The sequence below is a fragment of the Monodelphis domestica genome, chromosome 3 (assembly GCF_027887165.1).
Source record: "Monodelphis domestica isolate mMonDom1 chromosome 3, mMonDom1.pri, whole genome shotgun sequence".
Lineage (NCBI taxonomy): Eukaryota > Metazoa > Chordata > Mammalia > Didelphimorphia > Didelphidae > Monodelphis > Monodelphis domestica.
The window spans coordinates 212,654,724-212,670,729 of NC_077229.1; the positions used below are offsets into that span (position 1 = coordinate 212,654,724).

A 16,006-nucleotide genomic window follows, 5' to 3' on the forward strand; every position below is an offset into this window, starting at 1 on the left:
GTGTATTGAATTGACTTGACCATTCTTCTATTTGTTAAAACTCTATCCTCTCTTTTGAATTCACTATTCTGATTCACTTTTGCAGACTAAACTTAAAATATTTTCCCCTCAAAGATCCAATTGTTAAGCATTTAACAGCATGTCCCTGATAGAGACTACAAACTGAATTCTGGTCTCAATTTCAATTTTATACGTTTTCAGTTTTATCTTCCACTTTTCCCTGGTATGAATATGGTAATGGTCAGCCAGATTGTACTGTTGCATATTCTCTAAAGAATTCCTGGGCTTTTCTGCTTCCATACTTTCCCTTATGCTTCCTCTTTTACCTAGAATTCAATTCAAAGCAATTTGACATGCATCTGATTAAACATTTACTGTATATTAGCTACTGGAGAGTTAAAGACAAAATCAGTATGATTCCTGACCTCAAGGGGGCTTATATTCAACTGGAGAGGAGGAAACAACAAGAAACACAACATTTATACATATAAACACTAAATATATGGAAAGTCAATTCCAAGTCATGTGGAGGAAGGAATACTCCCAATTAGGGGGATCAGGAGGGCCTCCTATAGGAGAGAGCACTTGGGCTGTACAATTTATGGAGCAAAGAATTACAGTAGGTAGAGGTGAAGAGGCAGAATACTCAGAGAAGGAATAATTTGTATAAAGGCGCAGGGACAGAAGATGAATGTCATTTTGGAGGAAAAGCCTGTAAATAAGTTTGATAGGAACATGTAGTATCTGAGTAGAAATAAGTAAAGTAAATCTAGAAAAATATCCAGATTGTGGAGGGCTTGAAATGACAAAGGACAAGAAGGAACTCCTGACACTTTTTGATCAGAGAATAAAATGATTAATCATATGTGCTCTGGGTCTATGAATCTATCAGTCTGGTAACTATGTGGATAGATGATGGATCAAAGTGGGGAGAACTCCCTCTTCAACTTCTCTTCAAAATCTAACTATTAATGCCCAACTGCATTTTCAAGCCCCAATGTACATGTCATCTCCTCCATGAAGCTTCTCATTATCATCCCAAGTGGAAGGACTCTATCCCCCTTTTAGAACATTCTCTTTTTAGCACTCATGTGGTAAGATAGGGTCTCATACCCTGCTTGTCTGAATATACATCTTACCTACCATCCTGGATGGTAAGAGTCAAGAAAATAAGGGTTCGTGTCTCCTCCATCATCACTGAAAGGGCCATACTCAATGGTTTCTACATTGTAGGTAGGCAATAGTTATTGAACAAATGAATGAATGAATGAATGAATGGAAATTTGTTTTTAACACAGGATGGTTTCAGTGACAGTTAAGCTCTGACTTTCTCAAGCTAGCCAGTATTTATTTATAAGTAAAGCAAAAATTAATATTATTTAAGTTTGATTAAAAAAAAACCAACCACACACCTTCTTGACTACCCTAAAAGGGCAATAGGAATAATATCATTTGCTTGCCCAGGTTTAACAGTCAATTGTACTGTCTATAATAAGGTAATTATTTATGCAAAATGTTTAGATAATGCTTATAATATTGCTTTATATGCAATCACAGGAAATGTCAGCTGCTTGAAAATCCAAGGTGACTTTTCACTACATTGTCAATAATACAATGTGGGTATTCATTAGACAGTCAGACTTGATTAACACATTATGAAGAACTGTATTTCTTCTTAGCAAGTTGCATATATTGGCCAATGAAGAAGAATTTGCCTGTGACTTCCTTTTTTTTCACAGTAAAGCAATTTTCTGAAACTATGAGATAATTTTGTTAAAAATGATCTACTCTCTTTAATTCCTCATGCAAAAAGATAGATTGCTTCTGGCCTGTGTGGATCACATGCAATTAAGTTATTTTCCTGCAGAAATTTAAGGCATGAATTCATAAGTGTTGGAATTTCTTGCCTAATATTATCTCTTCTAGTGGTGGCAACAAACTGTCCATTTAAGCCAACTTGTTAAGGGGCATGAATCTGCATGGAACAAACTACTCCTTGGTCTGTTTCCAGTTAAAGAACAAACCCTATCCTAGAGCTAATACAATCTAAACTAATGTTTTATATTCCAAGATGCTATAGTAAATACATTAAAAAGTTATTCAATAACAAGGATTTATTTTCATGCATGCCTTTTTCTGATGTAGAATCCAGTAACAATCTGGAGCAAGTTAATTTTTATGTCATGAATTCAACAAAGTTTTTTGTTTTGAGTTCAATTCCTTATTTCATATTATAACAACATAAAGGACACATTTTCTCCTTATGGTTATTTTATTGTTGACAAGTACAATTTGTATATTATTCTATATTTTATATTTATATATGTATGTTATTGGCTAAAAGAAAGTTCTTAGGAAATCACAGGTTACAAAATGCTGGGACGCTTATTTTGCACAGTATCCAGGAAGCCTGGAATGTTAATAAAAAAGAAAGCAAAGATGGGCACATTTTTCTATTAGAAAAGATTTATGGGCCAGATGGAACATCTGTAATGATTTAAAGTTAATAAGCTATAGATAGATGGATAGATAGATAGATAGATAGATAGATAAATAGATAGATAGATAGACAGACAGAAAACAGAAATAGAGAGGTATATTTAACTTATCCATGTTTTCACTAAAATATATATAAATCTGAATTATATTTTAAATTAACAAATAGGTTGTACTACTTTCTATTTTAAAAACCAATATATCAATCATTTTAAGGCTATATAAGCCTTTTTCAAGTAGTCATTTCTGAAATTTTACAATATCAAATTATGGTTTAAAATGTTTGCTAAAAACTGGCTATAGTTAAAATATTATATAGGAATAGAAGCTCCTGCCAACTAAAAAGATGTATTTTTTATGATTTTCTTCATAGGTTAACCAAAATACAAGTCAGGTTTCCATCCCTTGAAGGCCAATTCAAATGCCATCTCCTTCATAAGGTCTTCCCACTTTGCTCTCTTGCCTGTCCATTAAGACCCTTTCTTTTGAATTGCACCTAGCAGTGCATTTTTTCTCTAACATTTATCACGTATTATAACATATTATGATTATCTGTGTTTGTAATATAGCTCTCTGTTATATTATAAATTCCATGAGTTCAACAATACTTTGGTTAAATTTTGCTCTCTGATACAGATACATAGCATATACAGACACACACAGGAAGAAGAGCTTGAAAGAGGTTTAATAAAAATAAGCACTTATTTTATTCTAACATAGTTGTGTTCATATCTTATCTTTTACTTTCTAAACTCATTGAGAACTGCGTGTCATTTTTCATCTTTGTATCCCTAGAGAGTGGTGCTCATAGAAAGAGCTTAATAACTACTTATTTAACTCAATCCAATGATTTCAGGGATCAAAAAGTCTTGCTGCTAGAAAGTTCTCTCTTATATCTAACTTGATTCTCTCCTGCTGCAATTTAATTTCCTCTTTTCCTGTGCTCAATGAAGAACAATGAGTCATCGTCCTTCACAAACACTCCGTATCTGGATGACTGTCCAAGTTTACTGTATGTGAAGAAATCAGGAAGTTGTAAAATGCAACCAGGCCAAGAGAAAGAAATACTAGACTCACTAATAAGTATTTGTTACAGACCCAACAGAGCTCTGGTATTTTTTCTCCACTGTTTATGTCATTCTTATACATTATTCGATAGTGAAGTCTAAAGGATTAAAAACTTTTTATTCTTATGATAACCATTTGGTAACAAAACTTTTTTGTTTCTTTTATTAAATAACCAATAAAATTACCAAATGCAACTGCAAAGTAAAGTGAAGGATGGAGACTATGAATTTCCCTTCAAAATCCAGTACAGATTCTATCATGAACTGTCTATCCTCCAAAGACCAATCTAGCTAAATTCAAAAAGGCTCATCACCAGAAGTTGAGTTGTTAGGAAATAAGGCTTTTAGCCAAGGCAACTGCCAAAGACCAAAGTACCAAAAAGGTCTGTGATGGTAGAGGGACTAGTCATATGGAAATAATCACAAATCTTTGAAGTATTTCAGCAAGAGATGTAATAAGGCAAAAAGTCTGCATTTACTTGGTTGTTGCTTCAATGTTCCATTACTTGTGCAGACACAGCTAGTCCTATATCAGAAACAATGCAAGTGGCATAATTTCATTTAACTCTGAAGGTTGTCACTGAGAACTTTTTCAGAATAATTTTCTTCACTGACAAAACTACCTAAATCCTAAGATATAAAATAAATAGCATCATGAAGCTCTTACCTGATTTATAGTACACTTCCCAGTTGTGATGATGGGAGAAGGGGCTGCTATGCAAAAACCATGAATAAATCCGTAGTCAGAATGGACCACCCTGCTGGCTTGCCTTGAGATGCAGCTGCAACAACCCAAAAGTAAAAAAGATGAAAACCAAATGGAAAACAAAATAAATTGCCCTTTAAGGTCAATTTTAACCTTAAAATTTAACCTTCTAGGAATGGTAGAACAATAACTTCAGAATGACTATCAGAAACAGAGAATCGAATACCCCAACCTGCCTGCATGCAGGAGTCCATGATTTTTGCATCACTTCAGGAATGATGCAGAGAAATGCAAACCAGCTTCAAAAATTTCAATTTGTTTTCAATTAATAGAGGCAAAGAGTGATATACCAAAGAGACAATAATCAAACCATGACCACTTTAGTTGGGCTACCTCTACCCCAGTGGGAGGTTAAAGTTAATAGTTTGCTCTTTCCTCCATTTGGGGGAGTTAGCTTTTGTTTTTGTTTTGCTTTGCTTTGTTTTTTTCCTACAGTTACATGCTCTCACCCTAAGTCTGGTTTGTCTGATAAATTTATGACCAATGACAAACAAAATCAGGTAAGCCTGTGCATTGATACTAATGGATCATCAAGGCATATAAAACCCACTCTCTCAATTAAGCCAGCATCTTATATTTGACAACATGCTATTTCATTCATTCTTTCAGTGCTTACTGTATTTATAGCACTATAAAAAGTAGTTTCTCCTCCTTTGTGGAGGGAATATATAGTCTAGTACTATTTGAGAAATAATCATAGAAAAAGCTAAAATCAGAATTCTCATCCTACAAGACCAAAATGGCAAACAAACAACAACTTCAAAAAACACAAAGGATAAAGAAATAATTTATAGCTATCATCTAATGTTCTCATGTCTTCAGAGAAACAAATTTCCATCTTGTTTATTCCTAGCCATCAAGAACCTTGGGACTTCTAGTTATTTTATGTTCATAAACTAACTCTAAACAGCTTTCTTAAATTTAGGTAACTGATAGTTGTGAACAATAATAAGAAAAGATAATGTATATAGTTGCCAATTACCAAATCATATTTTTGACATTTGAATGAAATGATATAACCTTTGATGTTGTTATGTTCTGCTTTAAGCTTCCTTGGCACATATGAAATCAAGTCAAGAAGCACAGTCCCAGAATACTGCTGGGTGTTGGGGGAAACTAGCTTGAGGATAAAAAAACTGAAGTTGGTTATCCTTACTACAGATAATGAATGACTGAATAATTGAGTCAACTGTCCTTGGCAACACACCAGTGTATAATAGTAGTCAAATCTATTTACTTCCTTTCTAAGCAGTCACCAGTTTGCCCCATACCACTTTCGGGAATCCAGTCCAACTTTGCCATTTCAGGAAAGGAGAGGAAAAGTAAATCTATTCTATATTCAATATTTTTCCAGGATTTTTTTTTTACTACAGATACGCATTTTTTAAAAAGTATTTATTTATGTTTCTCTGTTGGGTGCCCAAGCACTGTATTAGGTTTCTATGAGAAGGTTAAAAAAGTAACCTCCTGTCAATTCAGTTTCTTCAGCATTATCTCAACTAGAAACTTACAACCCCTCTGTGGAACAGGTACTTACAGATATTATTGACCCATTTGAAACATGAAGAAACTGATACTCTTTGTCAAATAGCAAATAAGTATCAGAGACAACATTCAAACCCAGAACTTTCTTTCTCCTTGTCCAGCCCTCTCTCCCTCAACCATGCTGTTTCAGCATGTAAAATGAGTGTTGGGCTAAGTGACCTCTCCCCTTCTGGCCCTGACATTCCAAGTTCTACAGAAGCTCCAAGTCTTGAGGGAGCTTACAAATGAATCAATGATTGTATTGGGAAAGCTAAAAGAAATTCTGCTTAGCTCCATTTAGCTTTAAAAACACCTTCTAAATGAGCCTTGCAATCACCCAGCCCCATCTCCAGTGGGGTATTAAATGCTTGATAACAATTTTTGAACATAAGTGCAGCTAGTATGTTTTTATAGATGGCTATAGGACTTTATACTCGGCTTGTGCTAAACTGCGCATGCATATATTTTATTTTCACCTATTACTTCACAGATCAGGTATTATAGAGACTAAATTACAAGGTCTCAAACTATCAAACTATAGTGCAAGAGAATTAAGCATGATGCTAATCATGTAAAATAATAATTCCTATCAAGTTAGAACATCTCCTAGTTATAGAAGAACCTAGCCTGCTTGATTACAGAAATTTAAAAAGCCCACACAACTTGTGGCACATCATTAGAAATCCAAGAATGAAACAAAAATATAAGGCCAAAGAATTATAAAATCTTAAAGGATTATATTTACCAGAGAGGTCTGCATTATGAATAGAGCTTTTTTTTTAAATTTAGTTATTTAGGAGAGTAACATGATCTTCTTTATAATGCTTGAAATTCAACAAGTATAAAAGAAAGGAAGAGGATAAGGGCTGGAGACAGGAATAGATAGCTTCTCGTGCACTGGCTGAAGAGTAAAGTCTCAGAATTTTTGATGCATAAATCCTTCCATTAAAAACTCCAACAACAGTCATCTTTAGCAATTCCTAAAATAGCACAAGATTGCTAAAAGAAGACTCCTCAATAGAAAATGGACTCATCCATAGGATATTATACTTTCTTACCCCATGATCCTCTGCCACCTAAAGTCTCAATTCTAATTACTGTAAGACCAGCTTACTACAAGGCAATTTTCTAGCCAGCACAAGATTTATATTATAATTATTAGGATAATTTTCCCTGTGAATTCAAAACAATAAAAAAAGTTGTAGAAAGTCAATGAAATCTTTCTGCTGACATTATAGATTACAAAGAAAATATCCTTGTAACACACCTAAATATTTTAATATAATTTTGGAATAGATAATAGCACAAGCATTTCTACTCCATTGACCTAGGAAGCTGAGCAAACACACACACACACAATTTCTAGAAAAAGTAAAGAAAATCCAGCAATTGTTTCTACCAACAATGACCCTGTTCTCCAAATAAGATTATTATTTATGTTGCTGCTACAGCTTTAAATATTGGAGGAAATTTAACATTGGAGGAAAGAACCCTCAATCAAAACCTAGCTACAATATAGCACATTTTAAAATAAAATGAATCTATATAATTTTTAAAGTATCTTTTTTTTCCTCCTGAGATATTGTGCTATTTCTACCCACAAAATTAAAAATATATATAGATAGACTAGTAAATGTATCTCTCTCTAAAGTTTGAGTAAGATCTAAAAGAAACTAACATGCTAATGTCTTAATAGATGGTAAGTAACACATTAAACTTTGTAGTTTATACTGTCTAATGCTATTCATAATCTCTTTGGTTAAAAATATTTGCTTGTGCTTTTGATTTATTATTATACACGATATGCTTTGAAAAGCTAAGGAAGAGCTATTATTAATGCGATTAGTTTCTTCTAGTTAATGTACATAACTATGGGTTACATGTATTTTAATATGTGGTTAAGGTTTGCTTACACTATAATAACCCACATAACTATGACAAAATCTCTACATCATGACCTCCATTAAACTAATTTTTGAAAGGATTAAGTTATGCATATAAACTCTAACACTCAAACCCTGTTCCATTCTTCAAACATCATACCTGGTAATATTGCTATGGGAAACCAAATACTAGAGACAACATATCCCATTCTGAATTTCACCTCCAAACTTCTAAATCTATGCTCCCTTTATTGACTTAGCAACACCAATCTTCCTCCAAAAATACATTATATTCAGGAACGCCAGTCTATTTGTGTTGCCTCACTGAAGTCCACAGGTATCTAAGCATTTCGGAGTCCAAAGTATGTGTTCACTTTCAGACAACTATATTTTTAGGTATCAACATCCATGTCTCTGTTTATTAATAGTGTCAGGGTGAAGCAAATCAAGTTTGCTGACTTTGGATGGAAAGGCAATGAATAAACAGGGTGTTTGGGTGACAAGGTATGTGAGTTGCTAGAAACTGAACTTGTTATGTAAAATATCTATTTTTTTTTTAAAGTAAAGCCCACTTAACCTCTCAAAATGGAAGAAAAAAAATCATTTCAGAAAATGAATAGGAGCCCTTGAACTCTACAGTGACAAAAAAAAACACCAGTCAGAAATGTGTTTACTAATATTTTAATACTCTCTTAAGGCTTTCATTTCCTAAGACTCCCAGGCAACTGAATCATGTGTGTCGAAACATAAACTTAAGGCCATCTTCAGACATTTGATACATAATTTAAAGGCCCGGTGATTTTTCTTTAATCCATTTCTTGGAGTAAAGGAGAATTCATACAGGCCCCGAGGCCCTGTTATAATATTTTCAGCAAAGTAGCACTTCTTTTGTCAAACCTTGTCATAATGATCTCCAGGGAAGGGGGGAATTACAGTTTTTCCTAGGTCCTAATCAGGTACATAATGTTCTCTTTTTACCACAACTTTACCTGTGCTATCCAAAACATAGATTCAACTTGGTACAACGAAGCACTATAGAGCCAGTAATTTGCTTGGAATTTCAAAGCAGTATTAGTGAGAACCCGGTAGATGCGGCGGCAGCACCCACCGTTCTTCTGTACAGGCTTGTTTTCTCTTCTGGGGGTGATTTCCTTTTCTCTTGTCCCCAGTCTCATTTTTGTTCTGTTTTTCAGCTGCTTAAAAATGAAAGTCAAATTTCTTTCTACCTGTGCCCCAAAATCAACAATGTCAAAATCCTAACAACCTCTTTTCAGACTGACCACAGGACAAAGAAGCCACACAAACTCAATGGGAGAAATGTTTCATAATCCTCCTGTAAGCAGAGTGAGTAACTCCCTTGCTCCAGGCAGTTCAAGAGAGCTACAAATTCAGATGTATAGCACCTGGGATTATTAACTGACAAAGTCACAACTTCATCACAGGCACCAATAACCTCTCAGGCATTTCTGCCCCTTCTTATAAAATGGACACATTGAGGTTATTTAAGAATGTTTTCTAACTCTGGTTTTCTGGTATCAAGCTTTAACAACTACAAAGCTCTTGCTTTTGTAACAAATGTTTCTTTGCTTTGTCTAAGCACCCAACAGGGTGGTGGCCTATATGCAACAATAAAATATTGATCTGTTAAATCCTCATTAAATCCTAAAGTGACAAAGTACAATAGAATTAAAGGGGGTTGTGTAATGTTTTTATATAGCAGTACTTGTTTAAAAAAGCAGAGGTTCCATGGCTCACCTATGCCAAAAAAAAAAAAAAAACAAACCCGTAATTTGTGAAATCAATCTAAAAATATGTAAAAGCTATGCAGCTTAAAATGACTATACTGGAACATGCATGTCTTTTGTCAAGATGACTGTTATAATTGCAGAAAGGTTATTAATGTGGCAATGTGGACTCTATCCAAAGTAAAACACTTCATTCAGTGAACTCCTAGAATTTATTCCTGACTCTAAGTTCAGAGGGAAGTGCATACCCTGAAAACTCTAAAGGGTTTAAGACTCCCCAAAAGTAAACAAACAAACAAACAAAAAAAGGCACCAGATTGCAAGAGAAACTTCTCTTTAGTAAGCTTTGAAAAGGTTGCTAACAAGTACCAAATACTTGTTGATCTGTTAACAATAAACACCAATTGGATCCTCAGGCCCCTTTCACTGTGTTAGAGAGATGAATTTACATATTGTACACACAGTAAGATGATTTACTGTGTAGTAGTATTTCAGGAGTGTCTTTCATAATAGGAGAGTAGCTAGAAGCCTAATACAGTGTCTTCCGTCTAAATTACTGGGAAAAGATGCAGTAAAAACAGTGAAGTCCTCCTCTGTGGCTTGGTAGGCACAAATACAGTACATAAAACACTTGGAGTAGCCTGGTCACAAGACAAACCCACCTGAATGGATGAGGAATACTGTCTGTTGCCATGGTAGCCTGATCTAATTACAAGACTGATCAGGGCTGGAGTAAGTGCAATGCAAACCTACACCATTGACATGTATCTACATGATGAAAAAGACAGTCAGGCAGAAGGTTCAAGAGAACCCATCAACCTCTGCTTTATATAGAAGATGGCATTAAAGCCTATTTATTAAGGCAGAGCCGCTAACCAATAAAATATTGAATGATGCAGGAACAGTTAGAGGGCAATCAGAAGAGATTAAATAGCACGGTATTAACTATGATGCAACCTCTTTCCAATAGCTTATTGTGGGATTCCCCCTCCCTTTCCTTTTCTCTGATAGCTTCCTCTGTCAATAACCTTCATACCAAGGAGTCAGAGGATCAAACTATTTTCATCCGCTGAATAATGCAGAGGTTGACTGAAGATAGCAGGGGTCTCTGTGAACTGAAGGTTTCATCAGAAACCCAAATGCAGAAAGCTTACCTAAGACATTAGCAAAAGTAGCTGTGCCTAAAAATATCTGATAACTAACCATTACTACATAATATATAACAATGACGATTAAATATCAAGTGCAGTCTGCGTTATAAAAGACAAATGTCACTTTACTGGGACTACTCTATTTCTAAAATTGAACTTAATTCACCTACACACACTGCTGTGTATTCAAGATCATATTTGAGAAAAGAATGACATTTCAAAGCATTAGCTTTTATTCTTTATGCACAACAGGGTCTGATTTTGTTAACTATCCTGAGCATCTTGTGGGGGAAGCTAAGAATCTCATCCGGGATAGATCCAGTTTGGAGGAGTCCCTACTGCACAGCATACGGTAAACAAAATAAAAATAGCTTGTTCTTGTTATCCACATAGAGCATTATATAACCAGCTTCCGACTTGCCTTTTTTTTTGCCATTACTACTCTTCAGCAATTTCCCCATCTGCAAAAGTATTTAAATATTCCCAAATTTTGTAGGGTTGAAGCTATCAAAAACAACAAAACAAAACAGCTTTGGCACGGGTTTTAGCTGATTTTCAATGTCCTTGGAAACTGTGCAGTGCCTCCCCCCAACCCTCCCCGCACAATTTCCACCATCAGCCTCAATCCCTCCTCCTTCAAACCCCCCGCTAAGGTTCTTCCTAAAAAATCTGAATTGTTTCACTACTTCCAGAAAAACCCTTGCATGGCCTGAAATAAAACGAAAGCCCAGCACGGGAGTCGGAAGCCAATTCGGGGGTGGAGGAAAAGGTGAAGGGTTGAGATTGGTGCAGAAGAAACCAGAACAGAGATGACCGAGCTCCCAATCGCAAAGTCTCTCTCCAAGCATGACCCCCTCCCCCAACACACACACACACACACACACACACACACAAACACACGCATACACACGCCCTCTTATTACAGCACCTCACTTCTTTCTCTCCCCTTTCTGCCTTGCTTGTATACCCTCCCCCTCTACCTCGCTGCCCTCTAGGGACTGGCCTGCACTCACTCAGCACTGGAACAAGTAGGAGGCGGTGGTAGTGGTAGTGGTGATGGTGTCTCCGGCCTGGCCCGGCCCTGAGTGAACAGCGGGGCTACTGGGCGCATCCCAATCCCTGCAGCGCCTCCTCCTCCTTCTCCTTCCCCTCCTCCTGGCTTCATTCACCCTCTCAGCAACCACACAACCCTTTTCACTCTAGGCACGGGGGCAGGACTTGCCCCGCGGCCACCAGCTCCTCTACTACTCTCTTACGCTCTCGCCTGTGCAACGTGCAGCCGGCACCAGCGAAATGCCTCTTCCCTCCCTCCCCCCGAACTCCTAACGGAGTCCTCCCCGGGCAGCAGCCGCGGCAGCAGCAGAGGCAGCAGCAGCTTCAGTGGCGGCAGTAGAGCGGCCGCGACGGAGGCAGCAGCGGTGGCGGCAGCGGCTGAGGCTCCACATGATCAGGAAGCAGCCGCACAAACAAGGCAGCAGCCGGCCAGGGCCGCCACTCCAGCCGCCGCGGCTGCTTCGGGCACCCACAGACACACGCTGACGCGCGCGCACGTCCCCTCCCTGGTACCCTTCTCTGCCTCAGTCTCTCTCTCTCTGTCTGTCTCTGTCACTTCACCCCCCCCCCCTCCCCTATACTCCCACCCTTCTCCAGTCCAGGGCACAAGGTTTTGTCCACTTGCAAAGTCCTAACCAGACAGCTCCCCCCCCCCCCCCGCCCCTGCGTGCGCGCGCGAGGGCGCGCGGACACACACACACACACACATACACACATACACACACTCTCTCTCTGGAGGACAATCTTCCCATGCTTGGCGACCCCCAGCAGCAAGGAGGAATAAGCCGGTAAGCTGGGAGTCCAATCCTCCCCAGAATCAACACACCTACGCGTGCATGCTCACACTCATACACACATAAACACACACACACACACACACACACACACACACACACACACACACACACACACACCACGGAGTCCCTCCTCCCAAGTCTGGAGAGTGCAAAGTGGGGGTGAGTGTTAGGGAGGTGAAGAAGAGTGCGAGCTGCTGCTGACTCCCCCTGCGCCACCCCGAGGGAGGACATTTCTTGCATGCACTCGGGAGCCCGAGTAGCAAAAGCTGCAGCAGCAGTAACAGGGGTGCAATGAATCTTTCCGGGCACCCAGGGACAATCCACACACACCCCCACCCCCTCCCCAGGGGCTTGTGTCCCCCACCCCCACTCCCGCCTACACCTATTCCATCTGCTTCCTGGCCTGTTCCCCTAGCCAATTGCCCCAGAGCTGGGAGTAGGGGTGTTGGCAACAGAGAGGCTGAAGCGTAGGAAGGTTGTATGTACACACACGCACACAACATACACACACAACACAACGCGTATTATTTCTTCTCTGCTCTTCCAGCTGTTGTTGGTGCCACCGCCGTTTGAGGGTTTGGGTTGGATTTGTTTGTTGTTGTTGTTGTTGATGATGTTGTTCCCGGGATAGCAGAAAGAAGGGTCTTAATCTATATAAGGGGAGAAGAGGACGGGGAGGTGGGGAAGGGGGAGAGGGGGGAGGAGAGTAAGAAGGGGGAGGGGGGAGAGAAAGAAACAGGAGGAAAAAAATAGCCACTTACTGTAAAGTGTAAATGGATCTGGGGTTGCTTGGGGAAGGGGGGCAGAGGGAGAGAAACAATGTCTTGCGGCGGCTGTTGCTGCTTGCTGCTGCTGTTGCTGATCCACAGGGCTTGTTTTTTATCCCCCTGCAGTGAAACAGGTCCTGGACGTCTCTGCCACTGTAGTAGAAATGATGTCTGCGGTATACACTGCTCTCTCCTCCTCCTCCACTCCCCTCCCCTCTCTTCCTCCTCCCCCTCCCTCCCTCCCTCCTTCCCTCCCTTCCTCTCTCTCTCTCTCTCTCTCTCTCTCTCTCTCTCTCTCTCTCTCTCTCTCTCTCTCTCTCTCTCTCTCTCTCCCTCTCCCTCCTTTCCCCCTCTCTTCCTCCCTCCCTCTCCCTCTCCCCTTCCCCGTCTCTCTCTCTCTCTCTCTCTCTCTCTCTCTCTCTCTCTCTCTCTCTCTCTCTCTCTCTCTCTCTCTCTCTCTCTCTCTCTCTCTCTCTCTCTCTCTCTCTCGCTCCAGTATGTAAATGTGTAATAGAAGCCAAATATGGAGCAGTTGGCTGCCGCTGCAACCGCTCAAGGATCCTGGGGGGCGGGGGGGGGAGTGAAAAGAGCTGGGGTGGGGAGGGGGCAGAGGAGGCCGGACGGGGTGGGGGGGGGGGAGGGGAGGAGGCAAGGCAACTCTTTGGCGAACATCCAAGAGAGCCACACAGATTATTGCATACGCACAGCAGAGCCCGGCCAGGCGGGCTTAACCCTTCCTTGGTCTCTACAGCCTTCTTCTAAGAATTTACTGAGAGATTGGGAGGGGGAGGGGGTAGTTTTCATTGCTCAACCTGCACCCACTAATCACTCCACGGAAAAAAAAGTAGCTTTAGAGGTTGGAGGAGGTGAGGGATGATGGTGACTGAATATCAGAAATGAGAGGTCGAGGTAGTGGGACGGGTTTATTTCAACCACCGGGGGTGGGTTCTCACGCCGCTGCCACTGCTACTCGCCCGCCCCCCCCCCCCCCCAGACATTTCTTTCACTTCCTTGGCAAGAAGGCAGGGAAAGGTCTCCCGGGAGCTCTGACTGACTTTTTTGCTCAAACCCCATGGAGATTACAGAAGTGTCGACTAGAGGAGAAGAGGAGGATTGGGGTGAGTGCCAGAGAGAGAATTATTCAATTGCCACTGGCCTAACCAAATTCCCGTCTCCCCTGGACACCAATGCTGAAATTATCTTGCCTTTGCTAAATGAACAGCTCAAGTCCACCCTGAAACCGGTTGGGCAAGCAAATGGGTTAGGAATTCAAGACTTAGGAATTAATTCTTTAATGGAGAAAATCAGGAGTGACTACAAGGTCCTTGGAATCTTTACTAAATTCTAATGTGGAAACTTGGAGAGGCGCCCCTTTCCTCAGGTATCTACTTACCGATGCTATTTCTGAAGCCTAATAATTGTCTACCCCTTTCCCATTCCCTTACTTTCAAAAGGAGGCCCAGAAAGTTTCTTTGGATCTGGATGTTCTGTAACTATTCCTAATGTCTAAGCAGAGGCAGCCAGCTACAGCACATAACAACATCATCTTCACCTGCACAATGTCAAGTTCATTGTTAATCAGAAATGAGGTCCTAGTGAGGGATGGCGAATGGCAGATAGCAAATGAACTTTAGAGAGTGGCATTCACATCCTCTGGGCTCAGTGGTTAGCTTTGCAAATTTGTTAGGATTTTTTCCTTCTTTTTCTTTCTTTTTTTTTAATATCTTACTTGAATGTTACCTCAGTAGGAAGGAATCTCTTTCTGAGAAATATTCACCTTGCCAACAGGTGTGGCACACATAGAGGAAAAGAAGCCACATTCATGCTGAAGCAAGCTCAGTTTCCTCTTACAGCAGATAAATGGGGAACCTGTAGGTGTCAGGCCACTATCTAGCCTCCTTCAGAGAGTTAAGCTAGAGAAAAAGGCAACATACAAATCAAAAATAAGTTCAGCATTGCATTTGGATACTCTATTTGTTTCCTGTATGTTGAACATGATGGGTCTTTCAGCTACTTTTATGTATAGCTGAAATACATTTGTCAACTTGTCATGCAAATCCAGAATCACCAAAACAAAAAAAAAAGTGTAGTGTCAGCTTATAACCCCCCTTAATACTACAAAGCCTTCTGCTTTCGATATGAAAATAAAATAGCATGTAGTATATGAGAACATTTTTTCTCTCTATCATTTTGAAAATCCAAGCACATAATTTGTTACTCATATGGAACCATTGGTCATCATTAACCATTTTTATATTTTAATTTATTTTTACCATATGAAAACCCAGGGTTTGCTGTACAAAGACATTGTTGGTCTCATTACAGCCTCTAGTGGACAGTTATGATCCATTTCTCAAAAAGCTGTGATCTTTTTTGTTGTTCCAGTTGACAGACATTAACAAAGTGGAGGTTGGTATCAAATAACATAACAAAACATAAAATTTTAACCTCCTCATCAGAGTGGAATTTTGAACAAAAAGGGGAGCTGGTTGGTTTTCTGCAATAATGACTCCTCTTTTGTGAGCCTCAGGTATTATTACTGGCTTGTGAATAAATAGAGCTGCTGCTATTCCTTTCAGCTTCAGACAGCTTTCATAAAAACTAAATTCATCTAAAATATTTTTATAACAGAAAATATTGGTTGCCATGTTTTTGGCTTAAGTGAGACGTTTTTATTCCAACTCATAATCTGCAGACTGTCCAATCCACCTCCAGTCTATTTTTAGTCATCTTGCATTAAGAGAATTTTTTTATAAA

General features: G+C 39.4%; 1 protein-coding gene and 1 long non-coding RNA gene across 12 annotated transcripts in view; one reads left to right on the forward strand and one right to left on the reverse strand.

The window, feature by feature from the left end:
- Positions 1 to 13,489, reverse strand: part of ATXN1 (ataxin 1) — a 543,129-nt gene extending 529,640 nt beyond the window's left edge. For 3 of the 11 annotated variants that reach the window (XM_056823466.1, XM_056823464.1, XM_016431757.2), the window contains exons 1-2: positions 11,646 to 11,782; positions 4,231 to 4,345 (exon numbers count right to left, since the gene is read on the reverse strand). The gene's annotated coding sequence lies outside the window, so the exon portion shown is untranslated. Of the gene's footprint in view, positions 1 to 4,230; positions 4,346 to 11,612; positions 11,783 to 13,243 lie in introns of those variants that run through there. The other 8 variants (XM_056823463.1, XM_007487911.3, XM_056823467.1 and 5 more) reach the window with 6 other exon arrangements.
- Positions 12,302 to 16,006, forward strand: part of LOC130458368 (uncharacterized) — a 63,591-nt gene continuing 59,886 nt past the window's right edge. Inside the window, exon 1 of the long non-coding RNA XR_008917620.1 lies at positions 12,302 to 12,473. This is a non-coding gene — a long non-coding RNA (uncharacterized LOC130458368). The remainder of the gene's footprint in view (positions 12,474 to 16,006) is intronic.